At 43.4% G+C, this 13,612-nt stretch overlaps 1 protein-coding gene across 1 annotated transcript in view; it reads left to right on the forward strand.

Moving 5' to 3' along the window:
• Nucleotides 1-271: 271 nt before the first annotated feature.
• LOC140718271 (PR domain zinc finger protein 2-like) overlaps nt 272-13,612 on the forward strand; it is a 260,695-nt gene continuing 247,354 nt past the window's right edge. The window contains exon 1 of the mRNA XM_073031787.1: nt 272-296. The gene's annotated coding sequence lies outside the window, so the exon portion shown is untranslated. The remainder of the gene's footprint in view (nt 297-13,612) is intronic.

Below are 13,612 nucleotides of genomic sequence, written 5' to 3' on the forward strand. Positions count from 1 at the left end.
GGGCTTTCATGGTAAGTTAGATGATGTGCTAATTTAAAAGAATGGGAACATTATACTTTAACAAACAGGTTATTTTTTTTCTGCTACGCTGAATTGATTCATTTTTCAATGCTGCACACCCCTTGAGTAAATAGTGGGTGACATCAATCCTTTTGCTCTGTTACAGGTAAGAATCTTGGCTGCTTCTGTGCGTTTGGAGAGTAAATAAACGTGAAAACAAAACGGATGAAGGTGGTTAAAATGGCTGATTTAAATTTGCACGGCCCAGGTGCAGCAGTACATCCCACCTCAGGAGGGTGAGAAGTTTCTTTCATGTATTGTAAGCCATAACCCAGATGTGAAAGACCATCGCCATATTTCCTTGTGAATTAGGAATTAGATTGTGGCTCTCTCCAGCATTCTTAATTTTACTCCTCTGGGTTCAGCATTTGATGCTTATTCTGTAAATTATTTTTGGAAAAAATGAACCTTAGAATGTTGTTCTACTTTAGCTAAACATGCTCCCGTACTGTTCCGAGGTTTGGAAGCTCTGTTGATATAAGACCATAAGATGAAGGAGCAGAATTAGCCCTTTTGGCCCATTGGGTCTGCTCCACTATCTCATCCATTTTCCCTCTCATCCAGTCTCCTGCCTCCACCCAAGTCAGGATGGTGGGTGAGGAACCTACCAGTTACTATTCACTCACTGGCCTCGTCCTTCCTGGCAGCAAAGGTGGAGTATGCTCTTGGAGACGCTGTTGGGTGTAGCCAGGGTGTGTAATTGCATCAGTGACGGGGGGGGATTAATTTTTAGGTTGGCACATAGGATTGAAGCTAAGTGTGCCCCTTTGCCCTGAATGGTACCAAGCTTTGTGAGACTCATTGGCACTGTACTTACCCCACAAGCAAAGTGTATTTGTCACCCATTTGACCAACGTCTCATACTTGGTAGAAAGGTTTTGGGTTATTAGGGTCACAGTCATTGAACTCAGAATACCCAGCATCTGACCTGTTTTTGAAGACGCAGTTCTTGTGTGGCTTGTTCAACTGGGTTTTGTGGTTCTTGGTATGATGGATGTTTAAGTTTCCACTGTCAATCACAAATAGATGGGATAGGTTTGCGGAATTTAAATCTAATCCAGTGGTTGAGAGAAAGCTTGGTTTTGTAGGCTGCGTGCTGCTTAAGTTTGCATATCACAGAAAGCGGCCACTGGACAGGGGATATCAATCAGTATGCACCTCTTGGCTATTGTTGCTTTGTATCAGACAGTTGAGTGTCAAATACACTGGCTACATGGTACGCCCTTGCCTGAATTGTGACACAACTCATTGACTCATCATGGTTAGCCCCGATTCCTTTGGATGTCTGAGCAGAGGTGGGAGATGAGAGTTTGAGGTTGAAGAGCAAATTATATATCCAGTGTCTTCAGTTTAAGCAAGGCAAACTTATTGTAATGAAAAATGAAGACATCAGTAAACTGGGCAGAACTATAAATGGGTAATTGTGAGAGGAAGTTCAAAACGGCCACCATTCGATACAAGACCAGTAAATGCAAAAATAGTGTTGGTATATTTTACAGGTGTGGTCAATAAACGGGCGCAAGACAGGAAAAATGAAAGAAAAGTTCATGCAAAACTGAAACGATGGACAAGTTGGTGAAGCAACAAAAGGGATAGTTTAACTGAGATGTTCAAAATGACAAAGAATGTTTTATCTGATGGAGGCGTACTAAAATAACAGGGCAAATCTATAAACAAGTTCGTAGTGAAATTAAGAAGTGCTTATTTCCCTACATGAAGGCTGGGGGAAATCAGGAACAATTTTCTCCAGTGCAACGGCAGATGTCTCTGCATAGAGATAGATACTGTATGTCCATTAGGTATCAAGCACCTTCCAGTTATGAATTTATTCCTGCACTGTGTATAGTCGACTAAATTGCTTATGTGACTCCTGTTTTGCTGCTGTAAACAGTGAAATTGTGTGTGGATGTCATTGGGGATCAGGGGAGATGGAAACATGAATATTTATCACCATTATTCTTATTAATAAAGTATACTAGTTTGATGTTAAATTTTGCTTTTACCAAAAACTCGTAATTCAATTTCTAAAGTTGCTCACCAGTCTGCCTTCTCTAACTTTTAGGGAAACTCCTTTGCAGTTTATGAAAGGTCAGTTTGACATCAATGGTGGGTAAATTAATGGAAAGTATTCTTAGAGATAGTATTTATAATTATCTGGATAGACAGGATCTGATTAGGAGTAGCCAGCATGGATTTGTGCATGGAAGGTCATGTTTGACAAACCTTATTGAATTTTTTGAAGTAGTTACGAGGAATGTTGACGAGGGTAAGGCAGTGGATGTAGTCTATATGGACTTCAGCAAGGCCTTTGACAAAGTTCCACATGGAAGGTTAGTTAAGAAGGTTCAGTCGTTAGGTATTAATGCTGGAGTAATAAAATGGATTCAACAGTGGCTAGATGGAAGATGCCAGAGAGTAGTGGTGGATAATTGTTTATCGGGATGGAGGCCGGTGACTAGCGGGGTGCCTCAGGGATCTGTTTTGGGCCCAATGTTGTTTGTAATATACATAAATGATCTGGATGATGGGGTGGTAAATTGGATTAGTAAGTATGCTGATGATACTAAGGTAGGAGGTGTTGTGGATAATGAGGGGGGTTTTCAAAGCTTGCAGGGAGATTTATGCCGGTTAGAAGAATGGGCTGAACGTTGGCAGATGGAGTTTAATGCTGAGAAGTGTGAGGTTCTACATTTTGGCAGGAATAATCCATATAGAACATACAGGGTAAATGGTAGGGCATTGAGGAATGCAGTGGAACAGAGAGATCTAGGAATAACAGTGCATAGTTCCCTGAAGGTGGAGTCTCGTGTAGATAGGGTGGTGAAGAAGGCTTTTGGAACGCTGGCCTTTATAAATCAGAGCATTGAGTACAGAAGATGGGATGTAATGTTAAAATTGTACAAGGCATTGGTAAGGCCAAATTTGGAATATTGTGTACAGTTCTGGTCACCGAATTATAGGAAAGATATCAATAAATTAGAGAGAATGCAGAGACGATTTACTAGGATGTTACCTGGGTTTCAGCACTTAAGTTACAGAGAAAGGTTGAACAAGTTAGGTCTCTATTCATTGGAGCGTAGAAGGTTGAGGGGGGATTTGATCGAGGTATTTAAAATTTTGAGAGGGATAGATAGAGTTGACGTGAATAGGCTGTTTCCATTGAGAGTAGGGGAGATTCAAACGAGAGGACATGATTTGAGAGTTAGGGGGCAAAAGTTTAAGGGAAACACGAGGGGGTATTTCTTTACTCAGAGAGTGATAGCTGTGTGGAATGAACTTCCTGTAGAAGTAGTAGAGGCCAGTTCAGTTGTGTCATTTAAGGTAAAATTGGATAGGTATATGGACAGGAAAGGAGTGGAGGGTTATGGGCTGAGTGCAGGTAGGTGGGACTAGGTGAGATTAAGAGTTCGGCATGGACTAGGAGGGCCGGAATGGCCTGTTTCCGTGCTGTGATTGTTATATAGTTATAAGTGTTGCTGTGTTTTGTAAACGGTCAACCCTGCTGGTTGTCGCTTAAATCCCGGTATGCTTGTGTGACGAATATTGAACTAAGTCATTCTTTGTACTCGGAAGGCCACCAACTCACCTTCTGTCCGGTGCTGGAGAATCGCACCAATACAGTACAGTTGATGTGTCAGCTCCGGCACCTGAACGTGCCATCACAAGGAAGACACAGCAGCATGACTGCCCCTCTGTTTCCCTCGAATTTCGTGCAGATTCGGCGTGTCGTCTAAAACCTCGGCAACTTCCTTTACTGACTGGGTTCAGCATAGCCTGATGTGGGGACACCAATGCCCAGGAGAGAAAAAGCCTATCAAAAGTGCTGGACACAGCCCCGTCCATCACAGGCAATGCCCTCTGGTGACATATCTAATTTGATAGTAAATTTAATTTGAACTTTAAACACTTGTGATTCTTTTCTTCAAATCTTTCCCTATCATCTGTTGTGATACAATCATCCAAATCACAGGCCCTGTGCCTCAGTGGATGGGGAGGGGAGGAGGGAGTGGACAGGGGCAGAGAAAAATGGGTAAGTACTATCATAATTTTACAAAAGTTTCATTAAGATATTTACATCAACCATTATTTATTATTTTTAAATATACATCAAAATAGTTATTGACTGTTCTTGTCCATGATGCACTTTACATCCCCATCAATACTAGGGGCTTCTAGAAAGCCAGTGGACGCCAGATGTTCACTTTCCATGACACTCCTTGCAAGAGGGGCAGGCGCAATACCGGTGGCCTGCTGCGAATGGACACCTTGGCCAGGACTCAGACACAGATCAATGAGGAAGGCGCCAACCATCCCAACGCACACCGCCACCCCACCACCTGGAGATCAGGAGAGTGGGTCTGAAGTTAAAAACTTGAACTTTAAAAAGACCCAGTTTCTTCAAATATTCAAACAGGGGCTACAACGTCTCGTACTTTAGATGTCAATGGAACGCACAGATTCCCCTAGGCTAGAGAAATGGCGGGAGGCACGGGAGTCCATGAACTCTAAAAACCTGTGGCATGGCGTTATGTGCAACGGTCTCCATTCCAGATGATGTTTCAAGCAGAGAAAAGACCATCCCTTGGCGTCTGATAGTGAATTATGCTGCATTGGGAGCTCCAAGTGGATGTATGTTTCCAACTGCTGACGCTGAAAGGTTGGCACAGAAGACCGAACGTATTCAGCACTTTTAATCTTTAATATTTATGTCGTGTGAACCATGTGACTTACTCCTGAATGACTAACACATTTTTCACAAAAATAAACGGAACAATCAGGAAAATGAGTGGGGAGGGGATAAGGAACTGAGAAATGATGCAGCCGTTCCAATCAAACCTTCCGCATCACTTGCTAGACACCCAAAAACTTACAAGGTTCTTCTGTACTGCTCATCTACAACTAGAACAGTACAGCACAGGAACAGGCCCTTTGGCCCACAATGTTGGGCTGAACCACATTTCAAGTGCTCATATATCCTCTCCCCAAGAGCTTCCACTTTTGTGGACTGCTGCTGTCTGTGTGGTGAACGTGGGAAGTCCCCTTATTCAGACGTAACCCACTGCAGGATTAAGTTTCCAGGCTGGGAGTGTGTGCATCTTGCCTGACTCTGTTGCCCTTGTTCTATATGGGGAAGACTGAGGGTTTGAAAGATGCAGTCGAGGAAACCTTATCAAGCTGCGAACGGTGCTTGCTATGGCCGTGACCTACAGCTGAGCTAGCGTTCAGAACGGAGATTAGCTTCTAATGGAGTCGGGTGATCTGTCCTGATTTGGTTTGGTCATGTCCCTCAATGGAAGACAGTAGGGCTGAGGTTAATACACTAATGTGTTCATGTAGCAAAGCAGTGGGGCTGGAAAGATCAACTTCAACAATCACAGGCACATTTGTGCTACAAGCAACTCCAGTCAGTTTTTTTAAATTTCTTTTTTGATTAATGATTCAGTGCTTCTGGCCATGTTTGGACTGAAACATCTGTATAACATCTGGAACTGTGAGTGGTGCTGGCAGAAACTTTGCTGAATGTTGGTGAGAAGTGTACTGCCTGGTGTAGCCTCATTTCACTGGCCACATCTTCCAGCATTTTGCTTTTGAGGTGACTGGGACAGTAATCAGATTTTCGTCAATGTATTTTCTTTATTGGCTAAGATTTTTTTCTGTAATTCCATATTTAAGTCATAAATATTAAAAATATAGGATTCAAAAGGAAGGGATATGTTAAACATCCAACAGCAGCTCTGATATTTCCTTGAGGAACTTAGACATGTATCAAAGGTCTATTATATCCAAATGCCTTTATTAAGGAGCAAGTCAGAATTCCACCTGTGAATAAAAATAAACAATGATAGGCTTGCCTTTACGATCAGTAATGATAAGTCACTGAAAGTTACTTGTGCGATTAAGTTTTAATTCCGTATGGGTAAATAATTAATGTTACCTTCTTGGTCATGATATGGAGCTGTGAATGATTACCACTGTCAGCATGAATCATCTATTGAAAAAGGATCTTGTGCTTTCCTGGCATACATGATGAATAAACTCTTCTCGGGCTGCCAGCCGGGTACAGTTATCAATTTTGATGACGGGCACTTCCATCTCCATCAGGGTTGATGCCTGGACATGTCTAGTCCCGTGGTATTTATAACACCGCCACCCCTCCTATTTGATCATCTATCGCTATCATGTTTGTGTTCTCCCAATTCAGCCTCGCTTTGACTGGACAAAGACCATCAGCAGTAGCTGCTTTTCCCTGAACAAGGCTTTCAGCTGCTCAACTACATTTCACTGATCCTGAAAGTTTGGATATTGTTCCGTCGTTGGCAACTTTCAAAGTAACCTTGCTGTGTTCCTTTACACACCATTGCCAAGAATACCCAATTAAACTAAAGACTCATGGGAAGATTATAATGAACCCAGTGTTTTAGTTTTAGCAGGTAAGTATTTTTGAAGTACCTCAGGAATCCAGCGTGTTGGAATCTCACAAACTACAACACAAACTCACAACCTTCACACTTCAAATTTTACAAGAAGTAGCATGAGTTCAGAGTTGGCATTGGGAAGGAAGGGGGATTGGGAAGTTGAGAATGGCCATGCATATTCAGAGAACAACTACTAATTTCTGGCTCTGAAAGTGGGTTTGGGGTTGTCAATGTAGAGGCACCTGTCTTAAATGAGGAGGCTGCAGAGAAAGGTGAGGTGAAATCTTCAGAAATGGAGAGTTCAGGGCAAGGATAATGGAAAACATGGCCCTGGGGTATTGCAAAAGGAAGGGAGGTGACAGAGGAAGCAGAACAGAAAGTTTCCATCTGTGCAGTTTTAAAAATGGCTCTACGTTTCCCTGCACTTGCTAGAAGTGCTGGCTGAAGAGAAACACAAATGATTAAGACAGTTCATTAATATATTATCATTGGTGTTTAAGGGATAATTAGAAAGTACACAAAGTATGATAATTAGGAAGTACAGCACCAGGAATAATTTAAACTTTTCAGCTGGGACATCCAATATTTCATTTGTGAAAACAAGACTTCTGAAAACGTAGAGTTCCTCCACAACCAAGTCACGAAACGATGGCACTTCACCTTCCTTTAAGTTGCAGGCCATCCTGACAAACCATATCCCGATCCCTCGCCATTCTGTCCATCTTCTGGAGTTCTATCTGTAAGTTGAGCCACACCAGGTAAGTATTGGAGACTGGAAGGCATCACCAATTAGTATGAGAGCAAATAGTGAGCGATGACAGATATTGGGAAGGCAATCTATATGTTACGTTACTGGAAGGATGCCCTGCTGCTGGGGGTGAAAGGAATGAAAAATAAACTGTGTTCAAGTGGAAAGATGGGGAGAATGTTCAGGACAGAAGAAAGTTGGTGTTCATAACAAAATCCTGTAGTATCAGAAACTAATACACAACTTTGAACAGCCAGCAGAAGTTTTACCAGAATGTATTAAACTGTTTCCAAAATTATTGGAAATCATTTTTATTGTGTTTGAAAATATTTTTTAAGAATGGTTATTTCTAGACTCTGACATGTAGAGGATTGAAAGAATAGACACTGGGGATTCACTCAATGCAGTGATTCTAAGACAGTTGAGTAAGTTGATAGGACAGGCACTCAACTTCAAGCACCTCTGCACCATTAGCCCACAAGCAGGACTTCACGGTGGGCAAGCATTTTAATCTTGATTCTTTCTGACATGTCAATCCATGGCTTCCTCTTGTATCAAGATGAGGCCTCCCTCAGGGTGTTGCAAGGACGTAGCAGTGGACACAAACCCAAGTGCAGAACACGGGCGTGGAGGCAGAGTTGGGAGGTGTTATTAACATAGCGAGTGTGGAGTCGGTATCCAGGGGCGATGCTTGATCTAGAACTGGTAGTCCTAAGAACCATGAAACAAGCTTACTCACACCAGAGTCGACCAACAAACTGGCAGCTCCTTCTTGTGGTCACAGGGTTTTTACACTGCATTTGCTGATGGAAAGCAGGTGTTTGTAGTCAGTGGAACCTAGGAATGATTGGAACTAAATGAGGTGATTGAGGCCCAATTCCTGAGGTAAATAGCCAGGTGGGCGATTGTCAGAAGGGACCATGACACAGGGTGGAGGAGCAACACCTTATATCCTGTCTGGTACTCTCCAGCCTGATGGGATCAATATCAGTTTCTCCTTCCAGGTGAGCAAATTCCACAACCCCCTCCCCCCCCCCCCCCCCGCCCTTTTGCTTCTTCTTATCTGCCGATGACATCTCCCTGGGTCCTTTCCTCCTTCCTTTTCTCCCATGGTCCACTCTCCTCTCCTATCAGATTACTGCTTCCTCCGGCCTTTGACCTTTTCCACCCACCTGGCTTCACATTGTGCATCGTGTCAAATCCAAAGAAAACTTCCAAAATCTTTCAACAATTTACTAAAAATTGTGAGGCTGTAAAAGTATTTATCCCCTTTGTAATTACAATGTTAACATTCCTCAGGTGTTTATATTATCTTACCAACTCATCCAATTTGTTGATGTAGAAAATTGGAGGATCACCTGAATAAATAGCCCCTTGCTCTGTAAGGTCAAACAGTGTGGTAGATTTTCAACAGACCACACTGAAATGAAGACAAAAGAGCACTCAAGGCAAGCCAGGGGAATGATAATAGTGAGGCACAAATCTGGGGAAGGGTGGAAGACCATCTCAAAGGCACTGAACATACCTTGGAGCTCAGTGTAGTCCATCGTGAAAAAGTGGACAAAATATGAAACCACTGCCATGTTGTCTAGGCCCAGCTGCCCCTCTAAACTTAGTCGCCAGAAAAGGATGGCATTGTAAGAGCGGTTACTGTGATGCCAACGATCACTGAGAGCGCTGCTGAAGTCAATGGCTGCAACTGGAGATGAAGTTCATGGCTCCACAATCCCTAAGGCCTTGGGAGAGTGGCAAGGAAAATGTCCTGGCAAAAAGAAACGGTCTCCTTGCAAAGCATCACTTAGAAGCGTCTGTGAAGATGTGGAAGAAACTAATCCTGTGGTCAGGTGAGACTACAGTGGAACTTTTTCTTTAGCTTCAACACTAAGCAGTCCGTGTAGTGTAAATCCAATACTACGCACCGCACCTATTGTAAAATAAGGTGGAGGCAGCATCGTGCTATGGGGATGCTTTTCAGCTGCAGGAACTGGAAATTTGGTCAGTATTGATAGGAAGATGAATGTTGCTAAATACAGAGAGAACCTGGATAAAAACCTGCTCACCTCTGCTGGAAAGTTTAAACTGGGAAGGAAATTAGTTTTTCAGCAGGACAACCTCCCAAAGCACACGGCTAGAGCAACGGATGAAAAAAAAATTGATGTCCTTCAACGGTCCGGACAAAGTCCTGACCTTAATCAGATCAAACATCTCTGGTGTCCATGAGTGGTCCAGACAGTGTCCTGACCTTAACCACATCAAACATCTCTGGTGTCCATGAGTGGTCCAGACAGTGTCCTGACCTTAACCACATCAAACATCTCTGGTGTCCATGAGTGGTCCAGACAGTGTCCTGACCTTAACCACATCAAACATCTCTGGTGTCCTTGAGTGGTCCAGACAGTGTCCTGACCTTAATCAGATCAAACATCTCTGGTGTCCATGAGTGGTCCAGACAGTGTCCTGACCTTAATCACATCAAACATCTCTGGTGTCCATGAGTGGTCCAGACAGTGTCCTGACCTTAATCAGATCAAACATCTCTGGTGTCTATGAGTGGTCCAGACAGTGTCCTGACCTTAACCACATCAAACATCTCTGGTGTCCATGAGTGGTCCAGACAGTGTCCTGACCTTAACCACATCAAACATCTCTGGTGTCCATGAGTGGTCCAGACAGTGTCCTGACCTTAACCACATCAAACATCTCTGGTGTCCTTGAGTGGTCTGGACAGTGTCCTGACCTTAATCAGATCAAACATCTCTGGCAAGACCTCAAGAATGCTGCCCACCACTACTCCCCAATTAACCTGGCATAGCTTAAGCAAGGAGGAATCAGCAAATCTTGCTCCATCATGTAGTGCAAAGACTTAACCAAACAGACTACTACCTGTAATAGCTGTGAGAGCTGTGAGATGGTGCTGGTGATGCCCAGCGACTACTTATTGGTGATAAAAAAACAAAATAAAGGAAACTACTAAATATATTATTGATAATATTTTATTAATAATGATCACCGCTATCAATGGAGAGGCATGCAGAGATGAAGGCAGCAAGTGGAGGCCGACACGGGGTCGAAAACCTATTCAAGGCAGAGTTGAAGCGTCCCCGTGAGCATTTTGAACTCTGATCAATTTAAACACCAGGCTAAATTGGAAAGGTTGTGTATGGGCCAAATCATAGCAGCAGTGTCCAGGCCCCAGATCAATCTGAGAGTGAAGAACAACCAGACGTTTGGACAACTTAAACACCGGGCCAGATTGAAAAGGTCAAGGTGTCAGGTCCGGAGGCGACGGATGGGCCGGTTCTGCTCGATGCTGCACAAGTTTACTCAGCTCTGTACTGAACTGAAGCTGTGGCCTGCTCCAGCTGCAGAGCTGCCTGGCTTCGTGTCTTTCGTAAAACTCCAGTTCTGAATGTTATTTGCTTGTTTTTATTGTTTGCACTATTTGTTTCTTTTTCTCGCTCTCTGTGCATTACGTGTTTGACGGCCTTTTTTTTAATGAGCTCTTTCGGGGTTTCTTTCTTTTGTGGCCATCTGTAAGGAGGCGAATCTCAAGGTTTTCTGGTGCATACATACTTTGATAATAAATATACATTGAACTTTGCAAAATGGTTCAATTAAGTACTGAGCAAAGGGGGGTGAATACTTTTGAACTGTGACATTTCAGTTATTGTATTTTTAGTTCATGCTTTACATTTTTCCATGTTTTTTTGGGGCTCTTCTGTGAAAAGAGGAGCATACAATTCACAAATAATAATTCTCAGTTAAATCGATCAAAATCCCTGGTTGTAATACTCATTTATGTGAACAAAAGGTTAGGGGCTGAATACTTTTTCAATTTAATGATGTAGACCTTGTATACATCACATTGCAAGAGACTGGTTTACATTTGTATTGTGTAGCTGTCCTTGCTGTTTTTGGCAGAGAAGGATTCTGCTACTCAGAGACTCGCTGTTTGGTCAAGAGACTTACAGTATTTGCTGTAGTTCGGAGACCTAATTCAAATAAACATTTTTATTTTTAGCTAAATTTCCTGCGGTAATTCCTTGCTTAAATGGTTTGTTTGTTGATGAATGGATTGTTTGCAATAAATTCCACTTTTCCATTTCCACAAATAACTTCGCATCTAATCTTCTGGCAGAAATAGAGCAACTCATTTGGTGACATGCTGCTGCCATTTTTTTTTTACCTGAGTGAATTGTTTTAATTCTTTGACTGATTACAAATAGGAAGAATAAATAACATCTTCTGTCTCAAACCTTTCAAAGCGTTTCCATTCCCATGAGCTGCCTTGTGATACATTGACATATCTGTTGCTTCTACATAAACATCAGTGACATAAACAGTCAGTCTATTTTGGCCCTGCTTGCATTTCTTCAAATACAATTGTGGGGTAGAAATAGTTAATGCTTCACTTGAAAAATAATCATTTCCAATGTATTGAAGTTTTTCTGGTGAAAACTCCAGCACTTAACCCAGTTTTGCTTAACTTCATTTTTAGTTTGAAGGAATGCACTTCGTTGATAATTAGTTGAGACATCTGGCCTTCACGTGTGGCATAGTTCTTATGCCTGGCGGAGCTGTTCTCACTGACAGGAGAAGGGGCAAATACGGGCCACTGGCACCTTAAAACTAGCTGCTCTGGGCAGTTGGGGCTAGTTACCACAGATGGTAGCTCATTTAGGAGAGGGAAAACTCCAATTTCAAACCTCCACTGCCTTGCGGCTATACCCGCTCACGGGAAAGGCATTGGGAGTAAACCCCAAGGAAAATTCCGGAGTCGGAGTCCCGAAGGCAGCTGACTGCTGTACCCAGCACCGACACGGCAACTCCTGCGATGTTGCTGGCACCAAACTCTATTGACTTTTGTCATTCCTTGGACCTGTCATCAGCATGGAAAGGGGGGGTCCCACTGCATGGGCAACAGACAGATCTCCATATCAACTCTGCCCCAGCTTGCGCCCTGGAGAGGCCACTCCTGCTTCGCTTTATAGCTCCGGACAAACATGGGAAGCAGCAGTTACTGGTTATAAGTCATAATGCTTGATTGGCGTAGAGCATGGCGCCAGGGGTTGCTTCTGACGGGGGAGAGACCATCGCGTTTCACTGAACAGCTACCGCCCGCCTCAAGCTGGGCAGCCCCCAGCCAATAAGGTGCTGTCCCGCCACAGTTGGGTGCATGGGGATAATGGATTATTCCATGAAGAGCTGACTGTAACTACTGCACCAGACAAGAAAGAAAACAAATCAAATAAGACAACTCCCTCAAGTGGGGATGTTAGAATGTCCACACAATGATGTCTGGACTTGTCCAAAACCTCAAGGATATCAAAGATGCACGAAAAACAGCGGTCATTAACAATGAGCTACTAAGGCTCAAGGTAGATATAGCTGCCCTACAAGAAACACGTTTGGTGGATTCAGGTACACTGAAGGAAAGGGACGACACATTTTTCTGGCAGGGAAAGAACCAAGACGAGCCCTGCAAGCATGGAGTGGGTTTTGCCGTTAGGAACTCCTTGTTGCAAATGGTGGAGCCACCAGAAAATGGATCAGAATGACTTACGACTCTCCACCTACACTCCAGTCATGGCCCAGTATCTCTCGTCAGTGTGTATGCCCCTATCTTGAACTCCACCTCTGAGGCAAAAGACATGTTCTACAACAAATTAGAAGCTGTTGTCAGGAATATTCCCAGTGATGAGCATCTCGTACTCCTTGTTGACTTCAACGCCAGAGTGGGAGCCGATAACAATTCCTAGCTGTCTTGTCTTGGCCACTTTGGAATTGGCAAAATAAATGACAATGGACAACGTCTCCTGGAGTTCTGCTCCTATCACGGCCTGTGTGTAACTAACTCCTACTTTCAGATGAAGTCGCAGCACAAGGTCTCATGGTGACATCCATGGTCTAAACACTGACACGAACTAGACATGATCATCACCAGGCGCTCTTTCATCAACTCTGTACTAATTACCCGCTCATGCCACAGTGCAGACTGCGATACCAATCATGCTGCAAGATCAAACTACGTCCGAAAAAAGTCCACCACTCCAAACAAACTGGAAAACCTCGCATCAACACAACAGAAATAAAACAGTCAGAAAAGGTTGACCAGTTTGCCAAGTCAGTACAGGGTGCTATGACTACCTCCTCACAAGGAGATACTGCAACAGAACAATGGTCATATCTTCGCGACATCATCCACGAATCAACACTCTCTATCTGTGGAAGAAAGACCACAAAGAACAGTGACTGGTTTGAGGCAAAGTCCAACATCGTCAAAGCCAAGCGTGCAGCTCTCACAGAATACGAGCGCTCACCATCCGACCAAACACTCCAGGCACTTCGAGCTGCTAGAAGCAAAGTGCAACGGACTGCAAGGCAGTGC

This window comes from Hemitrygon akajei, chromosome 29 (genome assembly GCF_048418815.1).
Source record: "Hemitrygon akajei chromosome 29, sHemAka1.3, whole genome shotgun sequence".
Taxonomy (NCBI): Eukaryota; Metazoa; Chordata; class Chondrichthyes; order Myliobatiformes; family Dasyatidae; genus Hemitrygon; species Hemitrygon akajei.